The following is a 14,446-nucleotide window of genomic DNA, read 5'->3' on the forward strand; positions in this document are numbered from 1 at the left end:
TGGCTTGGACAGTAGCATGGGACTTGGAGCTCCACATTCTAGTCCTGCCTCTGCTACTGAGCTGCTGTGTGGCCCTAGCCAAGTTACTCAGCACATGTTTTCCCTCCTCTCCTCATTGTCGATTTGGATTGTGTGCTTTTTGGGGCAGAGACTGTCTCTTGATTGGATACGGCACATCACCTAGCGCAGTGGAATCATGGTGTTGCTTGGGACCACTGTAATATTGCCGTGGAAAGAGTTATAGGTGAGCAGCAGTTCTGCTCCAATTAAGGGTGATTAATAGCAATGAAGGTCATGGCCTGACAAACTTAGTCTAAGCAAAAGCTACTGAGATTAAGCATAGGATGCACCAGAGCACAGACGGTGAATCACCAAAATCTGCTGCGTCGTTTGTTCCTTCGGTGGCTATTGGCTCTGGTTTCACATGGGTCTCTGACCAGCTTCACAGAGCGTGTCTGTGGCACTTTGCATTGGCACACGCTGTTCAAAATATTCACGCAAACAATTTCTGTGAATGACTCCCGGCCTGGTACACGTTTATTGTGAAGCTTTGAAATTTGAGCATGTTGGTGAGCTCTGATTGGACACAGGGTCGTGATTCTCTGATTGGAGAAGGGAGATGGAGCAGAACTTGTAGCATCAGGGTGCTTGTGCAAATTTTCACCTACTTCTATGTTGCTGTCCATTCACCTACCTTTACGCTGACTGTGCATTCAGCTTTGTGATTGAATTGTGTGCAGGGGTGCAGCAGCCACACACCACCCCCTCTGCCTGCTAGCCCCAGCAGGGAGCTGCCTGCACCCCAACCCCTCATTCCATGCTGTACCCCAGAGCCTGCATCCCCCCAGCCAGAGCCCCCCCTTCTGCACCCCAAACCTCTTGGAGCCGCCCTGCCACACACAGTCCGAGTGCAGAGTGACGTCTGTTATGCAATACATCACTTCTGTATTGGTGCCCATAACAAAAGTCATCCTAAACACGCAAGTGGAGAATTACAGGTTGCACCTCTCCAATCTGCCAACATCCATGGTCCAGCATGATTTTCATTAGCTGGGTGTCCACTTACCACAGGTGTGGCCAAGTTTCCTGCGGTCCCATAAAGTTTGTTTCCAGCCACCAGTCCCGGCTCTCAGTGTTTTGTGCTGTTATTGAGCTCAAACTTACCCCTAATGTTTTTCTCTGATTTGTCCACCTTGATTACTGTTTTTGGTTCTCTGTGCCTTAAATATTGAGTCTGCTCTGGGCTGAAGAAGTGGGTCTGTCCCACAAAAGCTCATCACCTAATGAATTATTTTGTTAGTCTTTAAAGTGCTACTGGACTGCTTTTTTGGTTTGACAGTATATAGACTAGCACGGCTTTCTCTGTTACTTACCCCTAAATGTCTTCTAAGAGCCCAGTAAGCAGTGGACATGTTGATAATGCTGCTAGACAATATTGATCTCCTGTGGTTCATCAAATTCTCTGGTTTGGCGCCAGTCAGGTTCGGAGGGTTTCAGACGAGAGAGGTTCTACCTGTGTTTCTATGGTGGTGCACTATACAATTTGTCATTTGCCTGAGCATTCCTGCCAGCTTGTTCATTCAAACTTCAGCAGTAAAGAAGAAGGGGGAAACTTGCACAAAGAATTCAATCACAAAGCTGAATAGATGGTCATAGAAAACATTTAGCAGCAATTACCCAGCTCTAATTGCCGTGTGCTTTCCACTCCCTTCAGTGGCAAGGGAGCTGTGTAAAACCCCATCCATCGTCCTCTCCAAGAGAGATATCACTGGCTTCCTTTTCCCTTTGCTGTCAGCTCTCTCCAGCGGGGGGGAAAATGGGTAAGGCTACAGAATGAAACCACTGCAAGTGGCCGCTTGATACCAGTGTACTTCTAAAGCCCACACTGCTATACAACGATTTCATCCAGCTGCATGAAATCCTTGCCCACACCATGAAATTGAAGCGAGCCAGGCTGTGGTTTTTAAAGCCTACCCGGTACAGCAAAAGCAGTGGGACATTTCTCCATCCACGCTCTGGTAAAAGAACAGCTTTCTTATTTGACTGTATTTTAACCCTTCAATGACACATCAAGTCAGCTCCTTGTAGCTCCATTGAAGGCAAATGTCCACTGAGGTCAACAAAGGTGAGGATCTAGAACAAAGTGCCGTTTGCTCTGGAAAGGGGCCGTGTCAGAGCAACCCCTTCTTCAGCAGTGCTCAGAATTGTATCTGCTCGCTTCAGCGCCCCAAGAAGGCTCCGACAGCCGGTAGCGGTCCAATGGCAGCCCTTGAAGGCCAGCGAGCTGGTTTCTGCTCTGGCTCACATAGGGTAAGCACCATTCCAGTGGCCCGGCTGCGTTCAGCCTTCTCTGGTATAACCAGCTAGGGGCAAGTGAGAGCTGAATCTGAAGGTGCTGGGGTCACACGGTGATAAAAAGGAGGCTGCAGATCAGCTGATGATGATGCATGAGCCGCACCTGGGCAGCTTGATGCTCAGCTCCTAGGCTGAGGTTATTGTGGCTTGGGAACTGAATGAACTTTCTACAGAATCTGCAGCATCCAGGAATTTGGAAACCCACTGATCCATTTCTGGCCACTCTAGAGGGTCAAGCCCAAACTCAGAATCGCAGATAGACTCATAGAAGATTAGGGTAGGAAGAGACCTCAGGAGGTCATCAAGTCCACCCCCCAGCTCAAAGCAGGACCAACCCCAATAAATCATCCCAGCCAGGGCTTTGTCAAGCCTGGCTTTAAAAACTTCTAAGAATGGAGATTCCACCACCTTCCTAGGCAACTCATTCCAGCACTTCACCACCCTTCTAGTAACTTAAGAACAGCCACACTAGGTCAGACCAAAGGTCCACCTAGTCTAAAATTCTGTCTTCTGACAGTGGCCAATGCCAGATGCCCCAGAGGGAATGAACAGAGCAGGGAAACATGAAGTGATCCATCCCATCACCCATTTCCAGCTTCTGACAAACAGAGGCTTAGGGACGCCATTCCCGCCCCTCCTGGCTAATAACCCTTGTTGGACCCATCCTCAAGGAATTCATCTAGTGCTTTTTCTGAACGCTGTTAAAGTCCTGGCCTTCACAACATCCTCTGGCCAGGAGTTCCACAGGTTGACTGCACAATGTGAGAAGAAATACTTCCTTTTGTTTTAAACCTCCTACCTATTAATTTCGTATGGTGACCCCTACTTCTTGTGTTGTGGGAACAAGTAAATAACTTTTCCTTATTCTCTTTCTCCACGCCAGTCATGATTTTAGAGACCTCTATCATCTCTCCTCCTTGGTCTCCTCTTTTCTAAATTGAAAAGTCCCAGTCTTGTTAATCTCTCCTCATATGGCAACCGTTGAGTACCTTAATGGTTTTTGTTACCCCTTTCTGAGCTTTTTCCAATGCCAAGATGTCTTTGAGATGAGGTGACCACACCTGCAAGCAGTAATCAAACTCTGGGAATATCCTGGATTTATGTATAAATCTCCTCCATAAATGGCCACTCTTCGTTCCACTGTAAGGTCTTGGGATGCTGGGAAGAGACACTGTGGGCCTCATAGTGCAGCTGAGCAGAGCACAGTGATAGGAAGCCATTGGGCTTGCCTGGAGCTTGTGAAGCCCCCGTTAGAGCTGAAAGTACCTTCTGCTCTTTTCTACCTCAGGGCCAGCATCCAACTCCTCAGCTGGGCTTTGCTGGCAGCTGGGAACAGCCAGAGCGCACCAGACATTCCCTTCCCACTGGGCCGTGTCTACCCCAGCAGGTCTTTTTGGAAAATCAGGCCTTCTTCCGAGAGAGCAAGCAAAGCATCCGCACACAAAATGCTCTTTCAAATTCCTTTCGTAAGAATGCGGTGTTTCTTCTGGAGGCCCTCTGCCTCTCCCAAACGAGGAAGAGAGCCTTTGTCCAAAAGATTCTTTCGGAAAAAAGCATGTGTAGATGCTCTGGGGGCCCTTTGTTCAAAAGAGAGGGCCTCGTGGTGCTGGATGTTTCGATCCTTGGCCTGTTCTTTGGAAAGAGAGGGGGTTGCGTGGGTGCTCTCTCTCTCAGATTGCTCTTTTGATCCACTTTTAAGTGTGTGGACTTGCTCTGCCAAAAGATCACGGTAGTGGAGACATGGCCCTGAAATGCCCCTCCCACGTATTCCTGCACTGGGGATCCTGGAAGCAGATACTATAGCACAGGCGTAGCTATGTTGACTCTACAGTCAATGGTGACTTCCCAGAAAACAGGGGTCTTCCCCTAGAGTGTCTTTACACCCAGCCTACTGTGTCTGCAGTGCAGCAGTGAACTCAGCCCTCGTGTCACTTAAGGGCAGCGGAAGCTTCAGGGCAAGGCGTGAGTTGGCAGGGACAGCTCATAATGCTGTGAACATACTCGTATCTCCCCAAACCGCACTGCTCATAACCACATCTACACTAGGGCAGGGACACAAAGACAGAGCTGTGAGCCCGCAGCTGCCCACCCCTGCTGGTCTCTTAGACTATTTCCACACCTTCCTCTCCGACAAGCAAAGGGTCCCAAATTGTTCCGTTCAGTAGCTCTTACCCACCAGCTGGGCCAACACGCTGATCCCAGGTGTGGTCAGTGGAATGAGGAGAGGCCCTCACAAATTCCAGGCTGATCCTAGGGGGCGTGCAGCAGACAGTGCTTGGAATTCCCACCACCTACTAGTGCTGAGCAAATCTGAGCCACAGCCCTACATAAAGCAGGCTGGGGGGTGTTTGATCAGCTCCCACTGTTTTGTCCTGCACTTGGAAGCCACCCTTCTTTTACCTCATGGGGCCTGTTCTTGCATAACATTCTAAGCACTTTGCATCAGCTTAGGAACATATACAAGGTAAACAGCAGAGGCGCAGCTTTCTGGGATTGGGAGTTCCCTGTGAAAGTCCCTAACTGAACACCAACTTGGAAGTGGACATTCCACCCTGGGTTGCTCCTGGAGTGTGTATCTCCTCCTGCACTGATATTTACTAGAATAATTATTGTTGTTAATCAAACCCTCTGGGACCTTTTGCTTGTTAATGTTGTGTAGCGTTTAGACTCAATAGTGACAGATTTTACAGGATAAATCTAAGTTGGTTAAGGGTGGAGCATTTAAAGAGCATTTTTTGAACCTATATGGGACACTTCCAATTAAAAGATCCAAGAGCATCTGGCAGATATTTAACCTCACATCCCCTGGAAGCAGGGCACTGTTATTACTCCCATTTCACAGATGGGAAGGCTGAGGCACAGCACCATCACTTGCACAGGGACACTGAGAAAGTCGGTAGCTGAGTTGATCTTGGGAATCCTGTCTCCAAATCCTTCACTTTCACCTTTAGCCCATGCTCCAGGTAGCAGACTGTCTTCATGCCCCAGAGTTCCAGCCTTGACTCTCTTACTCTTGGACAGGCACACTCGCTTTCACTGCACTCACAGAGCAATTGCTAAGTCCTTGAAGTCCTGGATAAAGATCCCTCTGGGCAGCATATTTCCAGAGTGGTCAAGGGGAGGGCCAGATGTTAGGTATTTGAGCTCAGTCTTTGTTCTCACATTCTGCATTTTCTTGCAGGGCTGGGGCCAAGAAGGCACTGAGAACCGCTCAGCTTTTGAACTTCCCATCCCACCAGTGCCGGGTGAGCTGCAGAAAGCAAGGAGAGACTTAGCCCTGATCTACACTGCAAAAATATATCACTATAATTCCCTCGTTAAGTGGATCCACATCAGTCTTCCCTATCAGCTGAGCTCTTGGGCAGCCACCCAGGAGAGATTCCAGTGCCAACCAGCTGAATAAAAAAACAAGAAGTCCTGTGGCACCTTATAGACTTACAGAGATTTTGGAGCATCATCAGCTTTGGTGGCCAAAGACCCGCTTAATCAGATGCATGAGTGGGGGTTCCAGAGAAGGATCTAAACGTATAGGCTCATGAAAAGGAGGGAGTCCCAGTCAAAGAGGAGACCAGAGCAGACGAGGTCAGTTCAGTCATGGTGTTGTACTGACAATTACTGCATGGGATCTTTTCCGGGGGCAAAGGCAAAACACCACATTTATTGGTAACACACATATAGTAATCAACACTTATCATATGCATACAATGTATCACACACACACACACACACACACGCACTCCTGTCTTGTTGCTGTTACCAATAGTTGCTCCCACTAACTGCACTGGCCAGGTAAGTTAGATGAGGGAGGGGTGGAGCCGGGCTTCTGCCACTCTGGATCGGTGCTCCAGTGCTGACAAGACAAAGCCTGGGGTCCCTGTGCAAGATGCCTGCCATTTATATAGTGTCCACTTTCCCATGCAGGTTGACACCAGTTAGTCGTCTGATGCACATGCATAATCTGGGAGAGCAATCTTATGATTATGCATTTAGCACCTTCTCCTGGGTGGTGCTTCCAAAAGCAGGCGCTTGCTGGTGACTCCCAAGGTGTCCCTACGTCCAGTCTTCTTTCAGTGGGCCCACTTCAAGGTTCCATGGTTCTTCTCATTGGTCTTGGATCTACCTCCTCCAACCCTTGCACTTACCTGGTGGTGCTTGTCTCCCAGGCCTTTCCATCCACACCTCATTCACTCGACGGGTCAATCAATGAAGCAATCCAAAAATAAAGGGTACAGAGAGGTTTTTCTTTATCTGCTTCTAGGAACTGCTCTGCAAAATAGAGCTAAATTTCCGTACAACGGGCCTTCATACGATGATACGTAAAATGACTTGAGACAATATTTAAAAACTCCAGAGAGAAACTAGTTAAAACAAAGATGTATCTGCGACAGAGGATGTGGCCCATTATCAGCAGCTAACGTGGAATTGCCAGAATCCAGACCTGCAGCTGTTGCGGGAACCATTCTCTGCGTTGGTTTTTTGTAATCTTTCCGGACAGCGGCATGTGACCCAGAGGAGGGGCACTGGCCTGAGAAACTGACAGGTGTGAGCTCTGCATTCCTTTCTCTTACTCTGCACCTCATAAGTGCGCACAGCGCCCCGGGGAGGGATTTGAGCCTGGCGTTTCCCAGCATTCCCACTCTGTGTACGTCAGGGCCACCTACAAGAGAAGGATCCAGAGCCCTGGTCTCAGTTGTACCCTCCTGCTGTTTGGGTGCAGAGCAGATCTCTGGAACACAGAAGCATGCAGGGCAGTTCTGGCCACATCAGCCAGCCTGCTCAGGCCCTGCGCAGACGCCCCAGGGCTCAGCATGCACCAGCTGCTATTTAGGCAACAGCTCCTGTCAATCTCAGCGAGCACTGCTGGGCACAGCGTCGGGAAAGGGGGAAGAAGGAGGAGGTATTAAGCATTTCAGGGGAAAGAAGCAGCTTTTTCAGAGGAGCTCATGTTGAATTCCTGCAGTTTTGAGCCTCTCCGTTATTGGGCGGTGGGGGGGGCAGGGAACGTAGTGCCGTGTTCATATCTCACCACTGCCTCTCCTGGATGGCACGTCAGAGCTGTGCTGTGTGTATGCAATACATCGCCCTCTGTGGGCTGCAGCCAGAACCAGGATAAAAGTCTTACTGCAGAGATTCCTCTTTGAACTACAAACAGCTGAGGCCCTAGGTGCTATCGCCCCGCGTATCCAGCTTAGCTGCTGACCCTGGTGTCTGTCTCTACACAGTCATTGTGTACCCACAGTAGGCAAACCCTCCAGGCACAGGTTCCCGGGTATCCTCTTTCCAGAACAATCCAGTGTCTGGCTGGATTGAATGATCCACCCCCACCATGCACACACATCGGTGCAGCACTCAAGGCAGCCCAGGGATCACATGCGTTCCCCCAGCACCTCGAGGTGCGGTTGTTTGTGTAATTCCCTGGTGACCATCATGGGTTTCGCCTGCAGGCGTGATGGGCACACAAGCACATACATGGGTCTTTGTATTTATTGTACTGCACAGGCTGGTTCCCAGGGCCTGGGCGGAGAAGGGACGCAGACAGGCCCTTTGGTGTGAGCGTGGGAACACAATGAGCTTTTCTGCCTTGGTGAGCAAACTCCTCGCGGTGTTATCAGCCATCAGTGTCTCCAGACCTCCTGGTGCTAGCAGGAGCCTCAGCACCCCATACTGCCACACCCATGGAATTCAGACACAGCTGCAAAACCACTAGGTTCACCCCACTCCGCACCCTCAGTAAGTCCTTAGGTGTTATTCCTGCCACCCATGCCCACTGCAAGCGGGCCAAGGTCTGATGGAAATGCCACAAGCCCACTCAAAGCAGGGGGGGAGGGGAGAAGTTTGAACAGGCGGCACCCAGGGGTCTGACAGCTTAGCGGCTGCATGCTAGCTCCCTCCTGCAGTAGTGTGCATGGGTGTGATGTGAAGAGGAAGCCAGCACCAGTCTAGTAGCTTGGATCATCCAGTGGCCAAAATACACTGTGAAGGGAGAACGCAGGCACAGATGCTGCAGGGGTTTATTTCCTGGACCTGCAGTAACTGGTGCTGCCCAATGCAGAGGGAGGATTTTATTTCCTGGCAACCCTCAGCACGGGGTTCATTCACACCGGTGTATCCCCGGGCCAGGCTTGGAGTCTCTATTTGTGAGCATCTCTGGGGCAACTGTTGTTCTTGTCTTCTCATTTCCAGGGCACCTGTCAAATGCCTTTTTCAGGCTGCGTGTGGAGCTGACGGCTCTTCCAAAGTCCTTTCCCATCACTGTCTGTGAATGAAATGGACCAACGCTGTGTAAAGGGGCAATAAAAACAGCAACTGGGGCTTTGGTTTCCAAGTATTTTCTCTTCCCACTAATGTCCCCATGGAGATGTGGTGCATTAGAGGCCAAGTGGATGGGCTGAATGCAATGGTCTGAAGTTACAGAAGGAGGAGGAGGAGGTTGGATATTAGGAAAAAATCTTTCCCCAGGCGGGTGGCGAAGCACTGGAATCCATTGCCTAGAGAGGTGGTGGAATCTCCATCCCTAGAGGTTTTTAAGTCCTGGCTTGACAAAGCTGGAGTTGGAGTTGACCCTGCTTTGAGCAGGGGGCTGGACTTGGTGACCTCCTGAGGTCCCTTCCAGCCCTAGGATTCTATGGAAGGCCATGCACTGCCACCAGCTCCCGTCAATTGCCTGAGACAACGAAATGTGACCACGCTAACAAACCCTCTGCTTCTCCTGAGCTGTGGCAGGAAGGAGGCGTCAGTCGGGGGCCCACCCACACACCCCTAGCGAGGACAATGACACTGCCAGCAGGCTGCAGCAGCACCTGCCATCCTGGGCTAGAACTCACGCAGCACTGGCAAAAGATTGCACCGGCCTCTCAGTAGGAAGAACATCCTTGCAGATCCTTGGCTTCAGGGGCGCTGGTAAACGCACATAACTGTGCCAGTGTCACAGGGGTGACAGGATATACCCACACGTCCTGCCAAGCCAGATTCTGGGTCATGGGCAGTGTTCCCTGTAAGCTGAGCCCTTGGGCTGCCGTCCAGGAGAGATTCAGCTGCCGCCCATCTGATAAGCAGAGCACCTCCAGCTCCCACAGCCGGCAGCTGGTGCACATCTGCACATACCTGAGCGCACATAAAATTTATTCCACAGCTGGATGGAGAGAATTAGAGGAAATATTGGTTATGGGGCTGGGTTAATATACTGGCTGTGCCATATCATGATCCTGAGATGGGCGGCCGGGCAGGCAGACACCCTGGGAATGCTGCTGGGTGTAGTGAAGTCAGCAGCCCTTTCTCCGTCTGCTAGGCCTGTATCAGGGTCGAGGGCACCTCTCTGTGGTGACCCCAGGCTGAGTGTGAGGCGCTTAGAGAACACGGGGTCTGGCGCAAGAAAGAATCCCCATTGCATGCAATTTAGTGGAGACCTGGGTCAGTTCCAGTATGGCAGGACAGCTGGTCAGAAGCAGCTGGTGATGGCTATGGATTAAGAAAGGTCAATACCATGCCAGGTAGCCATGGGGGCTGCCTGTGTCCTACAGACAGCGCAAGTGTAGCACCGTGGGCCAAGCGTGGTTGGGAAAGGGGCTCTCTGCTGTCATCTACTGGGGAACCAAGGCAGTGAGGCAGCAAGGGGATATTTTGTCCATCGGAAGCTCATCTCGGGGAAACTGAGTCAAAGTACTGCACATGGTGTAGGTGTGCAACGGGTAAGAGGGCGGTGACTGCTGCCTATTCATATAAACATTCTGGCGACTTATCGTTGGCGTTTCTCAAATTCATGCTGTTTTCCTCTGCTCCGCACCCCCACTAGTGACCTTGCCGTGTACATGGCCTCTTTGCTTGCAGGTGGGGAAGTGTTACCTGTTCAGGGAAGCCGGGGAAGGGATTTAATTTTTCCCAGGCAGGGGCTTGAGCCCAGGTGTTGGTTAATTTTTAGTGAAATCCCTCGACATTTTACCCCTCCCCTTCTCACAGCCAGAGACACCAGAAAGGTTACCCAGGTGAGGGCCCAACGGTTTCCAACGCAGTGCTCATGGCTGTTTGACCATCTCACCTCTGGCAGCCTCCCTCCCATCCAGGTATATTTTGGAGCATAGACCGTTTTTAACAACTAGGAGAGCAATGCTGCTCTTCCACTCTGGGACTGGAAGGTGCATTCTGCGGATGGGGAGGAGGCTGGGACAGGGGTCAGCAGTCCCCGGCACAGGTGCCAAGAGTACATTGGCACACGAAGCAGGAGCTCAGCTCAGCCCCCCTCTTCCCCCACGCAGCCGGGAGCTTGCTTGAAGCCTGTGGATTAACGAAAGACCAGCTAATGCTACCAACCACCACCTGACCGGTAAAGCTCCGCATCTTCATTTGTTTATTAAGCTACTGTCAGGAGGACTATTAGTGACTTTAAAAGGTGCCACCTGCACTCGGACTTTATATAGAGGTCAAAAGGTCACATTTCAGCACGCCACCTCGGGAAGATTGCTGACCCCGGCCTGGAGCAATTGCAGGAATGCAAATACGGTGCTATTCGTGAACTAAGAGCTTCTGATACCCGCACACTGTAACCCAGGGATGCTGCACCAGGGTTGAGGATCTGCCGCGCAAAGCCAAACCCTGCACCCCCTTAACCCCGAGTACTCTCCACAATTAACTATCCAATGGCTGCTGAGGCACCCCTGCCAAGGTACCGCAATCCCAGCTACCTCTCTGCAGACGTCTCTAGAACAGACGGAACCTCTGACCTCTGGAGCTTACAGCCTGACCTGCTACTACAATGCTGGGCCACCCACATGCAGCCCATTGGAATTCTATGGGCAGCCTGCACATACCCCCGTCCCCTCCCAGGTGTTTAGTACGCCTCGTGCTTCCTCCCAGCACTTTGGTGAACGCTGCAAATCAGCTGATTCACGTCCTGCCCCTGCTCCCTCCCAGAGCTTGACCATCATGAGCGTGAGACGTGACCCCCATGTTCAAAGCAAGGCTGCATGTGAGGTGCATTCAGTATCACAAGAGTCACTTCCTTACGTTCCTTTGGCAAGACCGGTAATTTGCCCCTCGCAGTGGCTCACTGTGCTGGAGAAAGGAGACACGAGTGCAACGTATTTAGCTTTGTTCCAGAGATCATGGGGAGTGCACATGTCCCATTTCAATCTTGCTGCCCGCTGAGCCGAAGGAGGCCACTCTTGCAACCCACTCACTAACCTTGGATGCCCATCGCTGGTCGGCTGCCTAAGCTAAGGAGCCACCTGCTGTTAGCTGTGACTCTAGCAAGCTCATCAGCCTGTACATCTGCGTCCCCGTCAGCAGTGCAGGGTGACAGTAGTGGGCGTGGGTTCCATAGGGCGGGTGAAATGCACTCGTCCTCAGGGCCTTTCAAATGTAGTTTAAGTGGGATGTAATGTAAGTGGCGCACATGAGCCTCATATGGGCCCACTTCACAGAGGTGTATTTTACCTGTAATCCTGATCTCCCATCAGGCCATCCCAGCTTCCATGTACAGTAATGCTGGGCGAGAGCTCCCTGTAAGCTAAGCACTTGGGCAGCTACCAGAAGAGATTGAAATGCTGCCCAGCTGGTTAGCCAAGCACTCACAGAGCCCACCACCCGCAGCGTGTCTTTCTACTGGTGGTGCGCCTTTGGACATGTCTCAGTGCACACAACAAAATTTATTCTGTCCCAGATGTTAAAAATAGCAGGAACGCTGGCACTGGCCACGCCAAACTGACAGACTCCACGCCCACCATGCGCATGTCCCACAGGACTCTCCGTGTGTGAAATGTGATTGTGCTGGGAAAGGGAAGTGAAATCCCAAGCCCCAGTGCAGGGTTCGTCAATTTCCCCTCCACCCCTGTGGCTCTCTGCAGAGTCACCAGTGAGGGAAAACAGTGATGCTACAGGATCCCTTTTGTGCTGGGCATCTGCCCCCACTCCCTGCTGCAGCAAGGTAGATGGAGGGTGGGCGGGGATGGATGGGTTTAAATGCCACCTCCTGGCTCCAATGGGCTGGTGGGGAGGGGAGCTGCTTTCAGCTGTTACTAGTTTACTCAAATCCCCATCACTGTTGTTGAGCAGATTTTGAAATCATGTCTGTGCTCGCTGTCGAAGACCGTGTATTCTGTGGTGGATTAGAAACATTAATGCATTGGATCCTTGTTTAGCTTGTTCTGTGCAACATGTTGTCAACCTCTCTAGTAAGATGGTAACCCAAGTAAATAAGTAAATGTGAAGTTTAGGAGCAATCAACTCAACTGAAAAACGTGGGGGTGCCATGGAATAGTTTGCCTTATTGAAGTGTGCCGTGTTATTGAAAAGGTTGGGAACCACTTCTCTACGTCACGGACTGAAAGCCAGCTGGCTCACAGCTAAGGTGGTAGAGAAAATTTCACTCTCCCTTGAAGGGGTCTCAGTGCCTCTCAGTCACAACGTGTGTGGCCTTGGGTTTCCGCAGATGGAAGGAATTTAGTTAAAAAGTCTGTTGATGAGGCCCACAAAGTGACTGACTCTGACCCCCAGAGTAAAGACCAACGTGTCGGAAAAGCCAGCGAATCACCACAGGGTACAATGAGTCCCACAGAGCTAGTGACCTTTATCAGTTAAATCCTTTGGTGTCATCAGCTCACCTGCGTTTTGGAAATACCACTCAAATGCCTGTTCAGCAGCCAGCTCCTAGCCTGTGCACCATCCCTTTTCTTAGAAGCTTCCAATTGTTCTTCCCACACTCTGCACACTCTTATCTGGATACGTTCTTGTCTGTGTCGTCTGGCACCGTTCAGGGCAACCAGATCTGATGAAAGGCACTTGCTACATTACTAGAAACTCGATGCACAGAAAAGGCAGCCAGGAGGGCTGCATTGCTTAGGTTGCTTTACTTGTGCACCTGCAAAGCCAGCTGGGGAGAGCCTGCTTGTTTCCTTGGCAACTGCGTGATTGTCTCCAAGTCAAGCCCTTGACAGCAGCTGCTTGTGGAGTAGAATTTGCCCGAACAGAGGCAATCAGCCTGCAATCCATCAGCTCTCCAAGGGACCTGCGGAGAAGAAAATGGGCTTGGGGCAGGAGGCACCGTTTAAACCCTACTCTCTTTTCTTGGCCAGAGTGACACTAATTAAGCCACTGCAGAGCCCAAGAGCCATTCTTGCAGGGCAAACACTTAACCTGGAGGCTTGGCTTTTACAGTCACAAGGGGCAAATTTTTCATCCTGTAATTTCCAGGTGTTATTAACATAATCCTAAAGAGCTCAAAGGAGCCGCAGCATTCTGAGTTAGCAGCCTTTATGAATGCAAGGGAAACAGCAGGCTTAATGCAGCATAGATGTTAGCCTGGCACCTAGGCCTTCCCGAAAATTCATATTTTCATCCGTAGATCTCAATGGAGGGTAAACATCAGCTCCATTTTATAGAGGCAGAAACTCACGTTCAGAGATGTTAAATGCTTTGACTAAGGTCACGTAGTGAGACCGTGGCAGAGTAGAGGACAAGCTCAGACTCTGTGGCCTACTTTACACAAACCCCCTACCCCTACTGTTGACCAAATCTACATCACTTCAGCTACGCAAACAGCATGTCTGAAATCAACATACTTACCCGGGCACCCTGAGTGCGGTAAAGTCAGTGAAGGACCCACGTTGATGGGACAGCACTCGGAGGTCGATTTATTGTGTCTAAGCAGATGCAATAAATCAATGGCCAGTGGACTCATTGACAAACCCTATGTCGCCCACAAGTGCCTGGGCCACAAAGAGGTACATGGTCTGCTACTTATCCCAGTAACAAAGTCATTCCTTTAGCTCAAGAGGACAGAAGCTTGTTTGCAATCTCATGGGTTCTGTACACAGCCACAGACATTTTAGATAATGTGGTGGCTTAATATACCAGCCCTATTGATATCAACTTTACCGACTTCCCCAGCTCAAAGAAATCATTTCTTTAATTCTTGGTATTACTACGGGGATACAAACCTGCTCCACCAAGCCCCCCGAGTTCAGCTAGCCTGAGTTTTTTTCTATCCACTGGGACGTCACAGTTTCAATAGTTTATCAAAGACAGTCCCTTCTGAGAGGCCCAGTGCCAAAATATCTTAACCCCCATGTAACCAAAAGACCACACACCAAGCCAGAGA

This window comes from Carettochelys insculpta, chromosome 16 (assembly GCF_033958435.1).
Source record: "Carettochelys insculpta isolate YL-2023 chromosome 16, ASM3395843v1, whole genome shotgun sequence".
Lineage (NCBI taxonomy): Eukaryota > Metazoa > Chordata > Testudines > Carettochelyidae > Carettochelys > Carettochelys insculpta.